The sequence below is a fragment of the Bos mutus genome, chromosome 15 (assembly GCF_027580195.1).
Source record: "Bos mutus isolate GX-2022 chromosome 15, NWIPB_WYAK_1.1, whole genome shotgun sequence".
In the NCBI taxonomy this organism is placed as follows: domain Eukaryota; kingdom Metazoa; phylum Chordata; class Mammalia; order Artiodactyla; family Bovidae; genus Bos; species Bos mutus.
Genome location: NC_091631.1, coordinates 70962781 through 70983198, shown reverse-complemented (window position 1 = coordinate 70983198; position 20418 = coordinate 70962781). Strand labels below are relative to the sequence as shown.

At 38.1% G+C, this 20418-nt stretch overlaps 1 protein-coding gene across 1 annotated transcript in view; it reads right to left on the bottom strand.

The window, feature by feature from the left end:
* CNTN5 (contactin 5) overlaps positions 1–20418 on the bottom strand; it is a 663141-nt gene that overhangs the window by 184131 nt on the left and 458592 nt on the right. The window lies entirely within an intron of this gene.

The window sequence follows — 20418 nt, the reverse complement described above, 5'->3', positions numbered from 1 at the left end:
AATGCTGGGCTGGAAGAAGCACACTGGAATCAAGATGGCCGGGAGAAATATCAATAATCTCAGATATGCAAATGACACCACCCTTATGGCAGAAAGTGAAGAAGAACTAAAGAGCCTCTTGATGAAAGTGAAAGAGAAGAGTGAAAAAGTTGGTTTGAAGTTCAACATTCAGAAAACTAAAAGATTGTGGTATCCAGTCCCATCACTTCATTGCAAATAGATGGGGAAACAGTGAAAACAGTGTCTGACTTTACTTTTTTGGGCTCCAAAATCACTGCAGATGGTTATTGCAGCCATGAAATTAAAAAATACTTACTCCTTGGAAGGAAAATTGTGACCAACCTAGATAGAATATTCAAAGCAGAGATATTACTTTGTTCACAAAGGTCCATCTAGTCAAGGCTATGGTTTTTTTAGTAGTCATGTATGGATGAGAGAGTTGGACTATAAAGAGACCTGAGTGCAGGAGAGTTGATGCTTTTGAACTGTGGTGTTGGAGAAGACTCTTGAGAGTCCCTTGGCTGCAAGGAGATCCAGCCAGTCAATCCTAAAGCAGATCAGTCCTGGGTGTTCATTGGAAGGACTGATGTTGAACCTGAAACTCCAATATTTTGGCCACCTGATGTGAAGAGTTGACTCATTGGAAAAGACCCTGATGCTGAGAAAGTTTGAAGGCAGGAGGAGAAGGGGACAACAGAGGATGAGATGGTTGGATGGCATCACCAACTCAATGGACATGGGTTTGGGTGGACTCCTGCAGTTGGTGATGGACAGGGAGGCCTGGCGTGCTCAAGTTCATGGGGTTTCAAAGAGTCAGCATGACTGAGTGACTGAACTGAACTGAACTGAAGTCACCTCAGTCATGTCTGACTCTTTTCAATCCTATGGACCATAGCCCACCAGGCTCCTCTGTCCATGGGATTCTCCAGACAAGAATACTGGAGTGGGTTGGTATGCCCTTCTCCAGGAGATCTTCCCAACCCAGGCATCAAACCCTCGTCTCTTATGTCTCCTGCATTAGCAGGTGGCTTCTTTACCACTAGTGCTACCCTATGTGTGATCTTAAAACTACTCAATCTCTGTTCTTATATGTATTACTGTCATAATTACATCTAATTAGTTCTTTAAAAGTATTAACCTCATATTATATGTAAATTGTTGTGTTTTTGTGCTGTGTGTAGACAGTAATTGAACATTTACTCAAAAATTTAAGTCAAATATATGACAAATTTTGAAAGAGAAAACATGGTGCCGGGGAGAATTTCTACTACTAAAGCCTTAATTACTTTGGGTGTTTGATGACTCTTTTCTGTGGGAAGCATGACACTGAAACCTGAGGAGTGAGAGAGAGTTAACTAGGTGAAGATTGGGAAAGCACAGGGAATGATGCTGCAAGGCCTCCAGATAGGAAAGCCCACAAGACCTCAAAGAGCCAAACGACCAGCTATGATGGCAGATATAAAGGGGGAGCTGAGGCTGGCTCAGTGGTAAAGAATCTGCCTGCCAAGTAGGAGATGCAGGTTCCATTCCCTGGATCTGAAAGATCCCCTGGAGAGGAAAATGGCAACTCATTCCCATAGTCTTGCCTGGGAAATCCCATGGAAGAAGGAGCCTGGTGGGTTGTAGTCCATGGGGTCACAAAAGTGTCTAAGTGACTTAGCGACTAAACAACAATAGGAATATAGTAAGTTCACATGTTAAAAGTATATAACTGAAAAGTTCTTACATACAGATGCAGTCATGAAACTATTAATATGATTGAAATAATCAACATATGTCACCTGTACTTTCTCCACTCAGCGCTTTCTCATCCCATGCCTATCATGGGTCAACTACAGATCTACTTTTTATCACTAGAGTAGGTTTGCACTTTGCCAAAGTTTTATGTAAATAGAATCTTATCAACATGTACTTCTTTTTGTTTAGTTTATTTCACTCAGCATAATTAAGATTAAATTGAGTGTCATCCCTGTGGCAACTACTAAGAATCCATTCCTTTTCATGGATGAGTAGTATTCCATTGTGTACAGATGGCACAACTTTCCTATCTTTCACCTTTTGGTGGATGCTTATGTTATTTTCACCTTGTGACTATTACAAATAAAGCTACTATGAATATTTGTATGTATTTTATTAATATTTATTTCTCTTGGATAAATACTTAGAAGTGGATGACTAGATCATCTGGTTTATGTTCCTGTTTATATGTGGAATTTAAGAAAAAAATATAAATGAACTTATCTACAGAACAGAAATTGAGTTACAGATGTAGAAAACAGCCTTATAGTTACCAGTGGGTAAGAGGGGGGAGGGATAAATTGAAAGATCGTGACTAGCTATGGGGTATGAACCTAATTACATATTTATTTAGCACTGTGAAAGTGTGAGTGGCTCAGTTGTGTTTGACTCTTTTTGACCCCAAGGACTATAGCCTGCCAGATCACCTCTGTCCATGGAATTCTCCAGGCAAGAATACTGGAATGAGTAGCCATTCCTTTTCCAGGGTATCTTCCCAACTTAGGGATTGAACTGGAGTCTCTCACATTGCAGGCAGATTTTTTAATGTCTGAGCCACCAGGGAAGCCCTTTTACTTTTACTAGTATATGGTTATCCAATTGTTCCATGCCATCATTTGGAAAAGACTTATCTTTCCTCCGTAGTCTTTTCATCATTGTCAAAAATCAATTGGCCATGTAAGTATAGGTCAACAAATGCTTAACTCTCCCTGCTGGTCCATTGATCTACTAGTGTCTTGATTAGTGGAGCAATGTGATCTGTCTTAAGGTCACATGAGATAGTTCCTTCCACTTGCTCTTCTTTTTCAGAACTGTTTTGGATATTCTATATTCTTAGCATTTCCATATAAATTTTGTAATTACCTTGTCAGTTTAAAAAAAAATCTACTGAGATTTTGATTAGAATTTCAGTGAATATACAGCTTAATTTGAGACAAATTAATGTTAACAATATTGCTTTAGAAACCATGAACATGACATACTTCCTTTTATTTAGTTCTTTAAAAAAATCTCTCTAAGTAATATTTTTTAGTTATCAGTCTACTGGTCTTAAATATCTGTTGTCAGATTTATCCTTATAGTTTTTGTTGCTATAGAAAGAACTACTTTTAATTTAATTAGCTATTGCAATTTCTTATTTAATTACTATTTTAAATAATAATTACATGAGAAATATGTAGTATTAAGAAGCTGTACAGTAATATCCCTTGTATGCTTTTTTCTCAGTAACTCTTTATGGTAATATGTTGCCATAAAGTGTAATATAGCCAAAGGTATAGTATAATATTACAATCAGGATATTGATATTAATATAATCAATTGATCACATTTATATATTCCTAGTTTTAACTTATTCATTTGTGCATGCTTTAATTTCTATACAATGTTTTCATTTTGTGTTTGTGTATCCATCACCACAGTCAAGACACTGAACAATTCTAACACCATAAAAACTCTTCATTTTTCCTTTTACAGCCTGAGACCTTCATTCCACACCACCACCATCATCCCTAACCCCTGGGTCCTAATTGCAGCCAACCACAAATTTGTCTCATTACTTTTTTTCATTTCAAAAATTATACACAAGTGAAATCTTATAATATGTAACTTTGGCGGGGCAGATTTTTTTTTACTCAATTAGCTTAATTGCTTGGAGAATCATCCAAGTTGTTGTACGTATTAGCAGTTTATTTTTCCTGCTGACTAATATTCTATGGTCATCTGAGTTAAATTCACCCATTCCAGTCCATTTTAGTTCGCTGATTCCTAGAATGTCATCGTTAACTCTTGCCATCTCCTGTTTGATCACTTCTTCTTCTTCTTTTTTTAAGATTCTTTTTTTTTAATTTTATTTTTTAATTTTACAATATTGTATTGGTTTTGCCATATATCAACATGAATCCACCACAGGGATACATGTGTTCCCGATCCTGAACCCTCCTCCCTCCCTGTACCGTATACAGAGTGAAGTAAGCCAGAAAGAAAAACACCAATACAGTATCAGATCAGATCAGTCGCTCAGTCGTGTCCGACTCTTTGCGACCCCATGAATCACAGCACACCAGGCCTCCCTGTCCATCACCAACTCCCGGAGTTCACTCAGACTCATGTCCATTGAGTCAGTGATGCCATCAAGCCATCTCATCCTCAGTCGTCCCCTTCTCCTCTTGCCCCCAATCCTTCCCAGCATCAGAGTCTTTTCCAATGAGTCACCTCTTCACATGAGGTGGCCAAAGTACTGGAGTTTTAGCTTTAGCTTCATTCCTTCGAAAGAAATCCCAGGGCTGATCTCCTTCAGAATGGACTGGTTGGATCTCCTTGCAGTCCAAGGAACTCTCAAGAGTCTTCTCCAACACCACAGTTCAAAAGCATCAATTCCTCAGTGCTCAACCTTCTTCACAGTCCAATTTTCACAACCATACATGACCAAAGGAAAAACCATAGCTTTGACTAGACGGAACTTTGTTGGCAAAGTAATGTCTTTGCTTTTCAATATGCTATCTAGGTTGGTCATAAGTTTCCTTCCAAGGAGTAAGCGTCTTTTAATTTCATGGCTGCATTCACCATCTGCAGTGATTTTGGAGCCCCCCAAAAATAAAGTCTGACACTGTTTCCACTATTTCCCCATCTATTTGCCATGAAGTGATGGGACTAGATGCCATGATCTTCATTTTCTTAATGTTGAGCTTTAAGCCAACTTTTTCACTCTCCACTTTCACTTTCATCAAGAGGCTTTTAGTTCCTCTTCACTTTCTGCCATAAGGGTGGTGTCATCTGCATATCTGAGATTATTGATATTTCTCCCGGCAATCTTGATTCCAGTTTGTGTTTCTTCCAGTCCAGCGTTTCTCATGATGTACTCTGCATAGAAGTTAAATAAACAGGGTGACAATATACAGCCTTGATGAACTCCTTTTCCTATTTGGAACCAGTCTGTTGTTCCAGGTCCAGGTCTAACTGTTGCTTTCTGACCTGCATACAAATTTCTCAACAGGCAGATCAGGTGGTCTGGTATTCCCATCTCTTTCAGAATTTTCCACAGTTTATTGTGATCCACACAGTCAAAGGCTTTGGCATAGTCAATAAAGCAGAAATAGATGTTTTTCTGGAATTCTCTTGCTTTTTCCATGATCCAGTGGATGTTGGCAATTTGATCTCTGGTTCTTCTACCTTTTCTAAAACCAGCTTGAACAACTGGAAGTTCATGGTACACGTATTGCTGAAGCCTGGCTTGGAGAATTTTGAGCATTACTTTACTAGCATGTGAGATGAGTGCAATTGTGTGGTAGTTTGAGCATTCTTTGGCATTGCCTTTCTTTGGGATTGGAATGAAAACTGACCTTTTCCAGTCCTGTGGCCACTGCTGAGTTTTCCAAATTTGCTGGCATATTGAGTGCACCACTTTCACAGCATCTTATTTCAGGATTTGGAATAGCTCAACTGGAATTCCATCACCTCCACTAGCTTTGTTCATAGTGATGCTTTCTAAGGCCCACTTGACTTCACATTCCACAATGTCTGTACTAATGCGTATATATGGAATTTAGAAAGATGGTAACAATAACCTTGTATTGACCACTTCTAATTTGCTTTGATTCATGGACCTAACTTCCAGGTTCCTATTGCTCTTTACAGCATTGGACCTTGCTTCTATCACCAGTCACATCCACAACTGGGTATTGTTTTTGCTTTGGCTCCATGCCTTCATTCTTTCTGGAGTTATTTCTCCACTGATCTCCAGTAGCATACTGGCCACATACTGACCCAGAAAGTTCCTCCTCAGTATCCTATCATTTTGCCTTTTCATACTGTTCATGGGGTTCTCAAGGCAAAAATACTGAAGTGGTTTGCCATTCCCTTCTCCAGTGGACCACATTCTGTCTGTAGAAAAAATGGAGCAGCCATCATAGTCAACAAAAGAGTCCAAAATGCAATACTTGGATGCAAACTCAAAAACAACAGAATGATCTTGTTTCCAAGGCAAACCATTCAATATCACAGTAATCCAAGTCTATGCCCCAACCAGTAATGCTAAAGAAGCTGAAGTTGAATGGTTCTACAAAGACCTACAAGACCTTTTAGAACTAACACCCAAAAAAACATTTCCTTTTCATTTAGGAGACTGGAATGTAAAAGTAGGAAGTCAAGAAACACCTGGAGTAACAGGCAAATTTGGCCTTGGAATACAGAATGAAGCAGGGCAAAGGCTAATAGAGTTTTGCCAAGAGAACACACTGGTCATAGCAAACACCCTCTTCCAACAACACAATAACACAAAAGAAGATGGTCAACACCGAAATCAGATTGATTATATTCTTTGCAGCCAAAGATGGAGAAGCTCTATACAGTCAGCAAAAACAAGACTGGGACTGACTGTGGCTCAGATCATGAAATCCTTATTGCCAAATTCAGACTTAAATTGAAGAAAGTAGGGAAAACCACTAGACCATACATGTATGACCTAAATCAAGTCCCTTATGATTATACAGTGGAAGTGAGAAATAGATTTAAGGACCTAGATCTGATAGATACAGTGCCTGATGAACTATGGATGGAGGTTCATGACATTGTACAGGAGACAGGTATCAAGACCATCTCCATGGAAAAAAAAATGCAAAAAAGCAAAATGGCTGTTCGGGAGGCCTTACAAATAGCTGTGAATAGAAGAGAAGTGAAAAGCAAAGGAAAAAAGTAAAGATATAAGCATCTGAATGCAGCATTCCGAAGAATAGCAAGAAGAGATAAGAAAGCATTCCTCAGCAATCAATGCAAAGAAATAGAGGAAAACAACAGAACACGAAAGACTAGAGATCTCTTCAAGAAAATTAGAAATAGCAAGAGAACATTTCATACAATGATGGGCTTGATAAAGGACAGAAATGCTATGGACCTAACAGAAGCAGAAGATATTAAGAAGACATGGAAAGAATACACAGAAGAACTGTACAAAAAAGATCTTCACAACCAAGATAATCACAATGGTGTGATCACTCACCTAGAGCCGGACATCCTGGAATGTGAAGTCAAGTGGGCCTTAGAAAGCATCACTATGAACAAAGCTAGTGGAGGTGATGGAATTCCAGTTGAGCTATTCCAAATCCTGAAAGATGATGCTGTGAAAGTGCTACACTGAATATGCCAGCAAATTTGGAAAACTCAGCAATGGCCACAGGACTGGAAAAGGTCAGTTTTCATTCCAATCCCAAAGAAAGGAAATGCCAAAGAATGCTCAAACTACACACAATTGCAGTCATCTCACATGCTAGTAAAGTAATGCTCAAAATTCTCCAAGCCAGCAATATGTGAACCATGAACTTCTAGTTGTTCAAGCTGGTTTTAGAAAAGGCAGAGGAACCAGAGATCAAATTGCCAACATACGCTGGATCATGGAAAAAAGCAAGAGAGTTCCAGAAAAACATCTATTTCTGCTTTAATGACTATGCCGAAGCCTTTGACTGTGTGGATCACAATAAACTGTGGAAAATTCTGAAAGAGATGGGAGTACCAGACCACCTGACCTGCCTTTTGAGAAACCTAAATGCAGGTCAGAAAGCAACAGTTAGAACTGGACATGGAACAACAGACTGGTTCCATATAGGAAAAGGAGTACATCAAGGCTGTATACTGTCACCCTGCTTATTTAACTTCTATGCAGACTACATCATAAGAAACGCTGGGCTGGAGGAAGCACAAGCTGGAAACAAGATTGCCGGGAGAAATATCAATAACCTCAGATATACAGATGACACCCTCCTTATGGCAGAAAGTGAAGAGGAACTAAAAGCCTCTTGATGAAATGAAAGAGGAGAATGAAAAAGTTGGCTTAAAGCTCAACATTCAGAAAATGAAGATCATGGCATCTGGTCCCATCACTTCAAGGGAAATAGATGGTGATATAGTGGAAACAGTGTCAGACTTTATTTTTGGGGGCTCCAAAATCACTGCAGATGATGACTGCAGCCATGAAATTACAAGACGTTTACTCCTTGGACGTTAAGTTATGGCTGACCTAGATAGCATTTTGAAAAGCAGAGACATTACTTTGCCAACAAAGTTCCGTCTAGTCAAGGCTAGGGTTTTTCCAGTGGTCATGTATGGATGTGAGAGTTGGACTATAAAGAAAGCTGAGCACATAAGAATTGATGCTTTTGAACTGTGGTGTTGGAGAAGACTCTTGAGAGTCCCTTGGACTGCAAGGAGGTCCAACCAGTCCATCCTAAAGGAAATCAGCCCTGGGTGTTCTTTGGAAGGAATGATGCTAAAGCTAAAACTCAAGTACTTTGGCCACCTCATGCAAAGAGTTGTCTCATTGGAAAAGACCCTGATGTTGGGAAAGATTGAAGGCAGGAGGAGAAGGGGATGACAGAGGTTGAGATGACTTGATGGCATCACTGACTCGATGGACGTGAGTTTGAGTAGACTCCTGTAGTTGGTGATGGCCAGGGAGGCCTGGCATGCTGCAATTCATAGGGTCTCAAAGAGTCGGACACGACTGAGTGACTGAACTGGACTGAACTCAACTCAACAGGGTTTGGTAATGAACTTATGTTTTCATTTCTTTGGCATAAATGCCCAAGATTATAATTTCTGTGTCAAATAATAATTGAATATATAGTTTTATAAGAAATTTTCAATTGTTTTCCAGAATATCTGTATCATTTTTCCTTAGTAGCAGGAATGAATGAATGATCCACCTTGTCCATACCTTCACCAGCATTAGGTATTTCTACTAATATTTAAAGTCATCTTGTTAGGTATATAATAATGTCTCATTACAGTTTTAACCTGTATTTCTCCCATGGTTAATTATGTGAATATAGTTTCACATATTTCTTTGCTATCTATGCATCCTCTTTGGCAAATTACAGCTCATTCTTTTGCCTGAAGTTTTCTTGGTTCTCTCTAGTCTACAAAATAACATATTTAATCCTTAGTACAACAGTTGAAACTGAAAGTGAAAGTCATCAGTCGGGTCCAGCTGTTTGCAATCCCATGGACTAGAGAGTCCATGGAATTCTCCAGGGCAGAATACAGGAGTGGGTAGCCTTTCCCTTCTCCAGGAGATCTTCCCAATCCAGAGATCAAACCCAAATCTCCCGCCTTTCAGGTGGATTCTTTACCATCTGAGGCACATGAGAAGCGCAGAACAGTTGAAAGTCTTTACCAAATGATCATAACTTCCATAATCCCTGCTCTTTGTGCTCTGTTCTGCAGGTCTCCAGACTCTTTGTAATGCATTTTAAATATGTGTGTTTTATTTCACTTGTAAATAACTTATGCATCTCTTACACATACATGCATGGAATGCTATACTAATAACACTAAGTGCATTGTAAATGTATAATAATTAGGTATTGTGGCTTCCTTGGTGGTTCATTGGTAATGAATCCACCTGTCAATGCAGGATACACGGGTTCTCTCTGGGTCTTCTTTGAGAAAACCTCTTGGAGAAGGAAATGACAAGCCGCTCCAATTTTCTTGCCTGGGAAATCCCATGGACAGAGGAGCCTGGTGGGCTGAAGTCTATGGGATCATGAGAGTTGAACACAACTTAGTGACTAAACAACAACTATGATTATAAATAAAGCAATATTCCATTTTATCCTTTCCCCTTTATCATCTGCTAATGAATATTTTGCACTCTCCTGAATTGTTCAGACTGGTATTTAGAGACCGTTGCTCTAGTCATAAGACCATGTGCCTCTCAGTGCTTACACTCTTACTTGTTTATCTTGCTCACTAGCTTGCTCACCTGAACTCCTCCTCAATGCTCTTTACTTAGGATTATTCTTGCCTTTGTTTTTTACTTCCTCAGAAGAAAAATAACATTTGTCACATTGTTTCTCAGCCTATGATGTCTTATGACTTGTCCACTGAGCACTAGAATTTCAGCATTTTTAAGCTCTCTTATACAGATTTGAGAACTAAAAAAAAAAAAAAAAAAATTGATTCAAATAATCAATAAAAACTACAGTGTTGAAAATAATATAATGGAATGTTATAACAATTAGTCAACCCCAATTTATCCCTTCCATTAAACATACGAAAGTTCCTATCATAAAAATATAATAAAATTTTGCAATTATATTAATACTTTCAATGACACAGTTATTAAACTATTTCAAAATATTCTATAATAAAAATGTACAGTTAGTATGAGAAATAGATACATTTATGATTTTAGATAAAATTTGGGATGAAAACTTTAAACAATAAGAGAGGCTGGGCTCTACATAGGTCTTACAATGGTTATGCTATTGCTGAACATTTACTGATCACTTTTTATGTGTCAGGTGTCATACTAACCTTCCACACCTTATTTCATATAAGGTTTCTAACTATTATGTTAGTTGAGTATTGTTAACCTCATTTGCTAATGAGAAAACTAGCATTCCTCATCATTTACTGCTTTATTCAAGGCTCTTGAGCAAGTGGCAGGGCCTTAATTTCAGCCAGGCTCTTTGGCTATTTGCTTGCTTGTCAGTATCTTCCTGCTTCTTTGTAACCTCTTTCCCTTACTTCAGTTACTTCATAACTCCACAATAGCTGGTACTCAATAAATTGTGATGGAAATAAACTGGATGTACTTAAACTGATTTATCGTACAGATGAAGATACTGATGTTGAGAGAACTTCAAATCAACCTTCAAAAAATAAAATGATATATAGCTTGTTTTGATAATATTTATTATGACCCTAAAATTTGCCAGGCCCTGTTAAGAATTTTTAATACATTTTAATTCTTACTAAGATCCCAGGCATAATTTTACTCTCATTTGATAAAGGAAAAGGAAGAAAATGAGGCAGCAGGGGCTAAATGACTATCAAGATTTTAGAGCTGGTCTGCTGGATTCCAAAATTCATACTGCACTTTCAGCTATTATAGTTGACCCAAAGTAAACATCAGAAGAAAGCTTTGCATAAGATCACAAGCTTAGTGGCAGCTTTGACCTGCGATAGAAGCTGACAGAAGTGGAAATGCAAGGGTAACAAGAGAAGACACATGTTTCCTACAGATGGTGGAAAAGAGAAATTCACACTCTGTAACTTGATCACTAAGGTTTTTAAAAAGCTAAGGGCAATGCGCACTCAAGGAGGGCTGTGCTGTCACCATGCTCTTCCCTTCAGACGCAGTTTAGCTGGAAGGGAGAAGGGAAGTGACCCAGAAAGACATGTACAACAGCCGTTAGAAAGCGAGAGGGAAAGCTTAAGTGCAGAAGTTACTTTAATTAATGGACCTCATCCCTGGCTCTGAGCATCATATAAGGAACCTGAAGAAACTGCAGGAGCTTTTGTGCTGAGCCATTGAATCATGTCAGAACCTCCAGGCTCTGAAGAAAGGGTGAGTTGGAAGGGGGGCAGCCTCTTTGCCAGAGATATTAATAGATATTGGAAGGTGTCGCCATTAACAAAACAAAACATAATAAAGCAAAAATCCCAAACACACACTTATATCGTCCTCTTTCTGAAGGATATCACTGCAAGCATTTGTCACAGACACAACAAACAACATAGCCTGAGCTATACTCAATCGTTTTCCTCAAATTGGCTTCAATGTTTCTTATTTTAGATGAATTTGTAAGGAAAATTCTGAGTGTTTATGTACCTAATTTTTTTTTTTTTGTGTGGAGACACTATGTAACTTTCCTCAACTTCTCAGGGAAATATGTTATGGAAATGAAATTAGGAACCACCATAAAATCTTTTATTTTATAGATGCCATAACTACACAAAGATGGAAAGCCAAGAGTATTTCCTTTTTAAAGTTCAGGGTAAAGTACAGACTATTAACTCAGAAATCATCATTTAGGTTTTTCTTTTTTTTTTCCATGATAATAAATTGGTCAAGCCAAATCTATTGCCTATTTTAAACATTTCTTATATCTATTCCCTGACTTTGGCTTACTGGAGAGTCTAACACAGTGGGTAAAAAGCATGAAGTGGTTTGACCTTTTCTAATCATTGCCTTTAACCATGTCTAATCCATTTTTCTACTTTCTTTGAACATCCAGAAGTGCCCACAGCTTTTAGATCATTTGTAGTTGTACAAAGGGCATATTTATCTCTGAGCTTCCCCTAGCTCAGCTCCTAGCAAATAACCTGAACACAGGACTCTGCAGCTACATGGAGAATGGAGAGTGGTCTTTGTTCACATCTTTTTTCTTTCTCCTTCCCAGTTCTCATTCTCTTTTGTGTGTCGCTGTAGGGAGGAGAGCGCTGGAAGCGGAGCCGTGTCTCTTACTCTTCCAACTTCCGTTGTGGTTCTTAGCAGGATGCAGTTGCGGCTCTGGGTGAAGACCTCCGAAGACCGGTGCTTATGAGCTGGTCAGTGAGTCTGTGGGGCCTTCTTCCTGAACGTTCTCTGACGGTACCCCTTCTTCAGGCACTGCGGCTTCCCCTCTTTGTTAGCTCCTACCTCTGGGATTTTGCTCATGGAGCCCAGAGGACTCATGGTTGCCTCCTTTCTCCAAACTCCATCCAACCCAACACAAACTCTTGCTTTTCTAAATGGAAGGAGTATAGGTTTCTTTCCTGCCACACCTCTTGCTATGGCATCATCTCTTTTTAGTTATCTCCTCCCCCTGTTCAAACAAGGCCAGAAGACAATCACTGATTCTGTTGCCTAAGCAAGTGTTCCATAAGGAATTGGTTGTTGTTGTTTAGTCACTAAGTTGTGTCTGACTCTTTGTGACTCCATGGGCCGTAGGCATCCAGGCTTCTAGGTCCATGGAATTTTCCAAGTAAGAATACTGGAGTAGGTTGCCATTTCCTCCTCCAGGGGGTCTTCCTAACCTAGGGATGGAAACCCTGTCCCCTGCATTTCTAGCACATACTTCACCACTGAGCCACCAGTTTTATAATTTCTGTGACTGTCCTTGACATTTTTGCCCTTATTTGAATTTTAAGGTGGGAAAATAAGAAAAAAAAAAAAAAGATCTCACAATCCTCACTAAGCCAAAGCCTGCAAAGGATGTCTTCCTTCTCTCTCCTACTCTTTCATACACACAGAAATGAGTGCAGAGGGATGTGGACGGGCACCCTCCCAACCTCCCCATACCATCCCCTGGGCCTTCCCAGCGCACCAGCCCCAAGCATCCAGCATCGTGCACTGAACCTGGACTGGCATCTCGTTTCATACATGACATTTCACATGTTTCAATGACATTCTCCCAAATCTTCCCACCCTCTCCCACAGAGTCCATAAGACTGTTCTATACATCAGTGTCTCTTTTGCTGTCTCGTACACAGGGTTATCGTTACCATCTTTCTAAATTCCATATACATGCGTTAGTATACTGTATTTATGTTTTCCTTCTGGCTTACTTCACTCTGTATAATAGTCTCCAGTTTCATCCACCTCATTAGAACTGATTCAAATGTATTCTTTTTAATGGCTGAGTAATACTCCATTGTGTATATGTACCACAGCTTTCTTATCCATTCATCTGCTGATGGACATCTAGGTTGCTTCCATGTCCTGGCTATTATAAACAGTGCTCACGATGAACATTGGGGTACACGTGTCTCTTTCCCTTCTGGTTTCCTCAGTGTGTATGCCCAGCACTGGGATTGCTGGATCATAAGGCAGTTCTATTTCCAGTTTTTAAGGAATCTCCACACTGTTCTCCATAGTGGCTGTACTAATTTGCATTCCCACCAACAGTGTAAGAGGGTTCCCTTTTCTCCACACCCTCTCCAGCATTTATTATTTGTAGACTTTTGGATCACAGCCATTCTGACTGGTGTGAAATGGTACCTCATAGTGGTTTTGATTTGCATTTCTCTGATAAAGAGTGATGTTGAACATCTTTTCAAGTGTTTGTTAGCCATCTGTATGTCTTCTTTGGAGAAATGTCTATTTAGATCTTTGGCCCATTTTTGATTGGGTCATTTATTTTTTTCTGGAGTTGAGCTGTAGGAGTTGCTTGTATATTTTGAGATTAGTTGTTTGTCAGTTGCTTCATTTGCTATTATTTTCTCCCATTCTGAAGCTGTCTTTTCACCTTGCTAATAGTTTCCTTTGATGTGCAGAAGCTTTTAAGTTTAATTAGGTCCCATTTGTTTATTTTTGCTTTTATTTCCAATATTCTGGGAGGTGGGTCATAGAGGATCCTGCTGTGATGTATGTCAGAGAGTGTTTTGCCTATGTTCTCCTCTAGGAGTTTTATAGTTTCTGGTCTTATGTTGAGATCTTTAATCCATTTTGAGTTTATTTTTGTATATGGTGTTAGAAAGTGTTCTAGTTTCATTCTTTTACAAGTGGTTGACCAGATTTCCCAGCACCACTTGTTAAAGAGATTGTCTTTAATCCACTGTATATTCTTGCCTCCTTTGTCAAAGATAAGGTGTCCATATGTGCGTGGATTTATCTCTGGAGCTTTCTATTTTGTTCCATTGATCTATATTTCTGTCTTTGTGCCAGTACCATACTGTCTTGATAACTGTGGCTTTGTAGTAGAGCCTGAAGTCAGGTAGGTTGATTCCTCCAGTTCCATTTTCTTTCTCAAGATCGCTTTGGCTATTCGAGGTTTTTTGTATTTCCATACAAATTGTGAAATTATTTGTTCTAGCTCTGTGAAGAATACTGTTGGTAGCTTGATAGGGATTGCATTGAATCTATAAATTGCTTTGGGTAGTATACTCATTTTCACTATATTGATTCTTCCAATCCATGAACATGGTATATTTCTCCATCTATTAGTGTCCTCTTTGATTTCTTTCACCAGTGTTTTATAGTTTTTTTTATATATAGGTCTTTAGTTTCTTTAGGTAGATATATTCCTAAATATTTTATTCTCTTCGTTGCAATGGTGAATGGAATTGTTTCCTTAATTTCTCTTTCTGTTTTCTCATTATTAGTGTATAGGAATGCAAGGGATTTCTGTGTGTTGATTTTATATCCTGCAACTTTACTATAATCATTGATTAGTTCTAGTAATTTTCTGGTGGAGTCTTTAGGGTTTTCTATGTAGAGGATCATGTCATCTGCAAATAGTGAGAGTTTTACTTCTTCTTTTCAATTTGGATTCCTTTTATTTCTTTTTCTGCTCTGATTGCTGTAGCAAAACTTCCAAAACTATGTTGAATAGTAATGGTGAAAGTGGGCACCCTTGTTTTGTTCCTGACTTTAGAGGAAATGCTTTCAATTTTTCACCATTGAGGATAATGTTTGCTGTGGGTTTTTTGTCATATATAGCTTTTATTATGTTGAGGTATGTTCCTTCTATTCCTGCTTTCTGGAGAGTTTTATCATAAATGGGTGTTGAATTTTGTCAAAGGCTTTCTCTGCATCTATTGAGATAATCATATGGTTTTTGTTTTCAATTTGTTAATGTGGTGTATTACATTGATTGATTTGCGGATATTGAAGAATCCTTGCATCCCTGGGATAAAGCCCACTTGGTCATGGTGTATGATCTTTTTAATGTGTTGTTGGATTCTGATTGCTAGAATTTTGTTTAGGATTTTTGCATCTATGTTCATCAGTGATATTGGCCTATAGTTTTCTTTTTTTGTGGCATCTTTGTCAGGTTTTGGTATTAGGGTGATGGTGGCCTCATAGAATGAGTTTGGAAGTTTACCTTCCTCTGCAATTTTCTGGAAGAGTTTGAGCAGGATAGGTGTTAGCTCTTCTCTAAATTTTTGGTAGAATTCAGCTGTGAAGCCGACTACCTGGTTCCTAAAGTTTTAGGTGTCTCTACAGGAGATTGGGTGCTAGCAGCAGCTTTGTTCTCACCTCTGAGTTTCAGATTTAACATATAATTACCACTTTCCTTTACTGCCACAACCATATTTGAAGCTCTTAACAACATTCATCTACACTTTTGCAGGTCTGCTATCTGCCTGTATTACTAGGTCACTCCCTATTTCAACACAGGGGTTTCTTCAGTGTGGTATATGATGCTGTTATCATCGACTTAATGTCTATCCAAGTCTTCACCCTGCATTCAGGGTAAAATCCCAAGCTCGTTAGCATGATGTATGATGTCTTTCATAATCTCAATCTTTCTCTGCCTTTCCAATCACATCTCAGAGTCCCAGCTGCTTCCTCATGTCTACACCTATCCTGCTTTCTATTCATAATGAACCACTTTTCATCTTGTGAAAAATCTATTTTTTTCCACTGTTTTTAATTATTTCACAGATTTAGGTACATTACATAGTACAATGGTGTGTCTATTAGCATGAATATGTGAATTTTTCCTTGTTGACAATAAAAACCTACTCAAATCTTAATAGGGTATTCTTTCTTTCAACCATACTTTGGGAAATTCTATTTTATTAGCTAGATACAAACCTGTGTATTTATAATATGTTTTTACATTCTACATTAAATTTATTTCTTCCTTGTCAGCTTTTGAATAGTTTGGTAAAAACCCATCTCAACTAAACGCATTTTTTCATTTTCCCCTGGGAGCATTTTGCTTAGCACTAATGAGAAATTGAGCTTACAAAGAGGGAGAAATTAAAACCAAACACGGTAGAGCTAGGTAAATGTTTTCAGAGTGATGACACTGAGTTCTAAACTTTTCCACTGATATGTTTCTAAAGCTGAAAGATGCTGTGGAGTTGTATATAGCACCAAACTGAGAAATTTATAAATAAAAACATAGTTGAGATGGCATTGAATCATTTACCCTGAAGCTTTTCACAGTGTTCTGAACTGAATACTCTGTCATTTCATGTTAACTTGGACACAAAATCTGTCAGTATATCTTAATCCAAATTAAAAAGGAAAAAGGCCAGGCATTTATAAAGACATGGAATCTTTATTACTCCTGGAGTTTGTGTGAGTTTTTGCTTTTTATTTTTAGTCTGCTGTCTCTATAAATATCTAAATCTCTTAGGAAATGGAGAAAAATTATTGCTCTTCTGAAACCACTAAGGTCACACAAATAGCATCCAGGGCAAAATTATGAATTTTTGATATGCCCAAAAAACCTGGGCTGGTTTTTAGTGCATTTTAAATTATACTGACCTAATTAGAAAGCTTGACCGTAGCTAAGCTCTTTAATATTAAAAGAGTTCCCTTTACTATTATTTTTTTTTTACTAGTTCCCTCTTAAAAAGCAGCTCTTCCACAGTTTAGCTCAACTTACTTTTCGAACAGAACAAATCAACATGAACTAATTGATTTATTTTTATTTTTTAATCAGTTGATCTATGGCATTGTAGGGTAAGGTAAAGTATATTAGTAAGTACAAAACCCCATTTTTGCTCTCACTTGTTAAATAACCTTTATTTCAATTCTGTGCCTAATCTCCTTTATCCATAAAATAGTGTGGACTAAATTTCTAAGATATTTTTCACCTATTTATCCATCATTTCAAACCTTTCTCTCAGTCTCAGGCTACATTTCATGATTTCTTTTCTCTCTTACAGTAAGCCCCAAGCCCCAGAGAATATGTGGGCTTTTTGACCTTTTCTATCTCTGTCTTTCTTTTCTTCCTTCCTTTCTTTTTGAAGTTGCCTTGATATTTTCTGCTTATCAAGATCTTTCTCAGAAAAAGACAGGTTCCCAGTCTCCCAGCTTTGAATTTGCACCCAACCACAGATGCCCAGGCCACTGTGTCCTCCTTTAAGGATGGCAGAGAATATAAAACCTTTCTCAGTGCCCTGAGATATTCACTGACTCCTTTTTTTCATTTTTCTGAAAAACACCTGGTTACTAACAAGACTTATTTGGGTGGTAGGGAATAACTATCAGTATTTCAGAAATTTTAAGTCAGTATTGACAAATGCACATAAAGAAGTCAAGTGCAAGTTAAAATTTCAGTTGAGTTTAGGGTTTAAGCAATGTCACAAATAGAAAGGTTTGGAGAAATATGAAGCTGTTGTCCAGACAAAAATCATATTAGTACAACCACCTTAATTTCTTTGATGTAAGTCTGTTAATTGTATTATTTGTAAATTTTCTTTCTTTTAAACAACAACAACAAAATTACACAGTACCAAAAACAAACAAACAAAAAAATTCTTACACAGGTTTTCTTGTCTTTTTTAAAAAAATTTAGACCGACTCAGCCACTTATGGGCTGAGTGATTTGGGAAATAAATTTAATATCTTTGAATAATCCATTTGTAAAATCAGGGTTTCTAATGTTACTTCATGGCAAATAGGGGAAAAGATGGAAGCAGTGATAGAGTTCCTTTTCTTGGGCTTTAAAATCACTGCAGATGGTGACTGCAGCCATGAAATAAGATGATTGCTTCTAGGCAGGAAAGTTATGACAAACCTAGACAGTGTTTCAAAAAGCAGAGATATTACCCTGCCAACAATGGTCTGCATAGTCAAGGCTATTGTCTTCTCAGTTGTCATGTGCAGTTTGTGAGAGTTGGAGTATAAAGAAGGCAGAGCAGCAAAGAATTGATGCATTCAAACTGTGGTGTTGGAGAAGACTCCTGAGAGTCCTTTGGTCAGTGAGGAGATCAAATCAGTCAATCTTACAGGGAATCAACCTGAATACTCATTGGAAGGACTGATGCTGAAGCTGAAACTCTAGTATTTTGGTCACCTGATGTGAACAGCCAACTCACTGGAAAAGCCCCTGATACCAGGAAAGATTGAGGGCTGGAAGAGAAGAAGGCATCAGAGGATGAGATGGCTGGATGGCATCACTGATGCAATGGGTGTGAACTTGGGCAAACTCTGGGAGATGGTGAGGGGCAGGGAGGTCTGGCGTGCTATAGTCCATGAGGTCACAAAAGTTGGACACTACTGGGCAACTTAACAACAACAAAAATGTTTGTGTGGTATGTGTAATAATTAAAAATGAGTAAAGTGGCTATCGTTGTACTAAGAATAATAGAAGACATTCCGTTGGCATTTGCTATTTGACATTAAAAATAATATCTATTATTTTTGGAGTGCCTGATATGAGCCAGGCACTGTGCCATACTGGCTTACTTGAGTCATATTCTCTTGGAAAAGTCTTTTAATATAGTAACATAGCTAACTTCTTGGAGAAGGGAATGGCAACCCACTCCAGTATTCTTGCCTGGAGAATTCCCATGGGCAGAGGTGCCTGGTGGGCTACAGTCCATGGGGTCAAAGAGTCAGACATGACTAAGCAACTAACACACACACACACACACACACACACACATAGTTAACTTCTAAATGATAAGAAGAACGTGGCTATATTTTTCAGAATATGGAATAATATTCCTGTCAGAGGGAATAACAGTTACAAAGACCCTGATACTAGAGTGACTTTGGGCATAGGTATGGAAAGAAGGCCAGCCAGTATGAACACAAGATATAAGGTAAAAATAAGAGTGGTAGATATTTATATGGATGGAAACATTTCAGCAGATTAGCTACAAATTTTAAATCTAACCTGATATGGAGAAAAAAGATAAAGTATATTTGCTTTCAATGAGAATAATATGAGTTGGGAATATATAAATAAATCTAATTACTTAAATTATATTTGCTTTACTTGAGAGACAACATCATGGTTCTTCATGTATTTAAAAAATAAAAATACTTATATAATATCAAAATTGACTGAAATAATATGAATCATTCTTTAAAATTTCATAGTCTTTTTCAGGTAGTTGGAGGATGGCCATTTAAAAGCACATCATTACCTTTGGCATCTTTAAATAAGATTCACTTCTGCAGTTTTTACAGCAGTCTTGGTACCTCTGGATTCATAGAAAGTTCAGCTACCAATTGAGCTCCATAATCTTATACTAACAACTGCTTTTCATTCTTTCATTCACTTAAATATTTGTTGAGTGAGTGAGTGAGTGAGTGAAAGTTGCTCAGTCATGTCTGAGTCTTTGCGACCCCATGGACTGTAGCCCTCCAGGCTCTCCTCTGTCCATGGTGTTCTCCAGGCAAGAATACTGGAGTGGGTTGCCATTCCTGTCTCCAGGGGATCTTCCCAAACCAGGGATCGAGCCCAGCTCTTCTGTTTTATCTTCTTTGAGTTTTGCTAAATATTTGCTGAGTCTCTACCATATGTCAGGCATTGTTTCATGCTTCATTCTTCACAGATGTGGCAAATCATTTTTTCAGATATAGAACTCTTAATGAATATCTTTCTGTTCCTCAAATGAAAAAAAAAAAAAAAATGCAGCACACCAGTGCCAGCAACAAAGCTTTGGGTCTAGAATGTTCCTTCACGCCTCTGTAACCATCTTCCCTTTGGCTAGTTCTCAGTTAAAGTGCCACTTTCTTTGAGAAGCCCTCTGATTATCCCTGGCCTTGTATGTTTCTTTTGTTGCATACATGCGTCAATCAGATTTCTATCCTTCAGAACAGAAAACCAAATTTCTTAACCCAATTTGTTATTATTGATTAATTAATGTGATATTAACGTGATTACTTTGGCCACCTGATGTAAAGAGCCAACTCATTGGAAAAGACCCTGATGCTGGGAAAGATTGAAG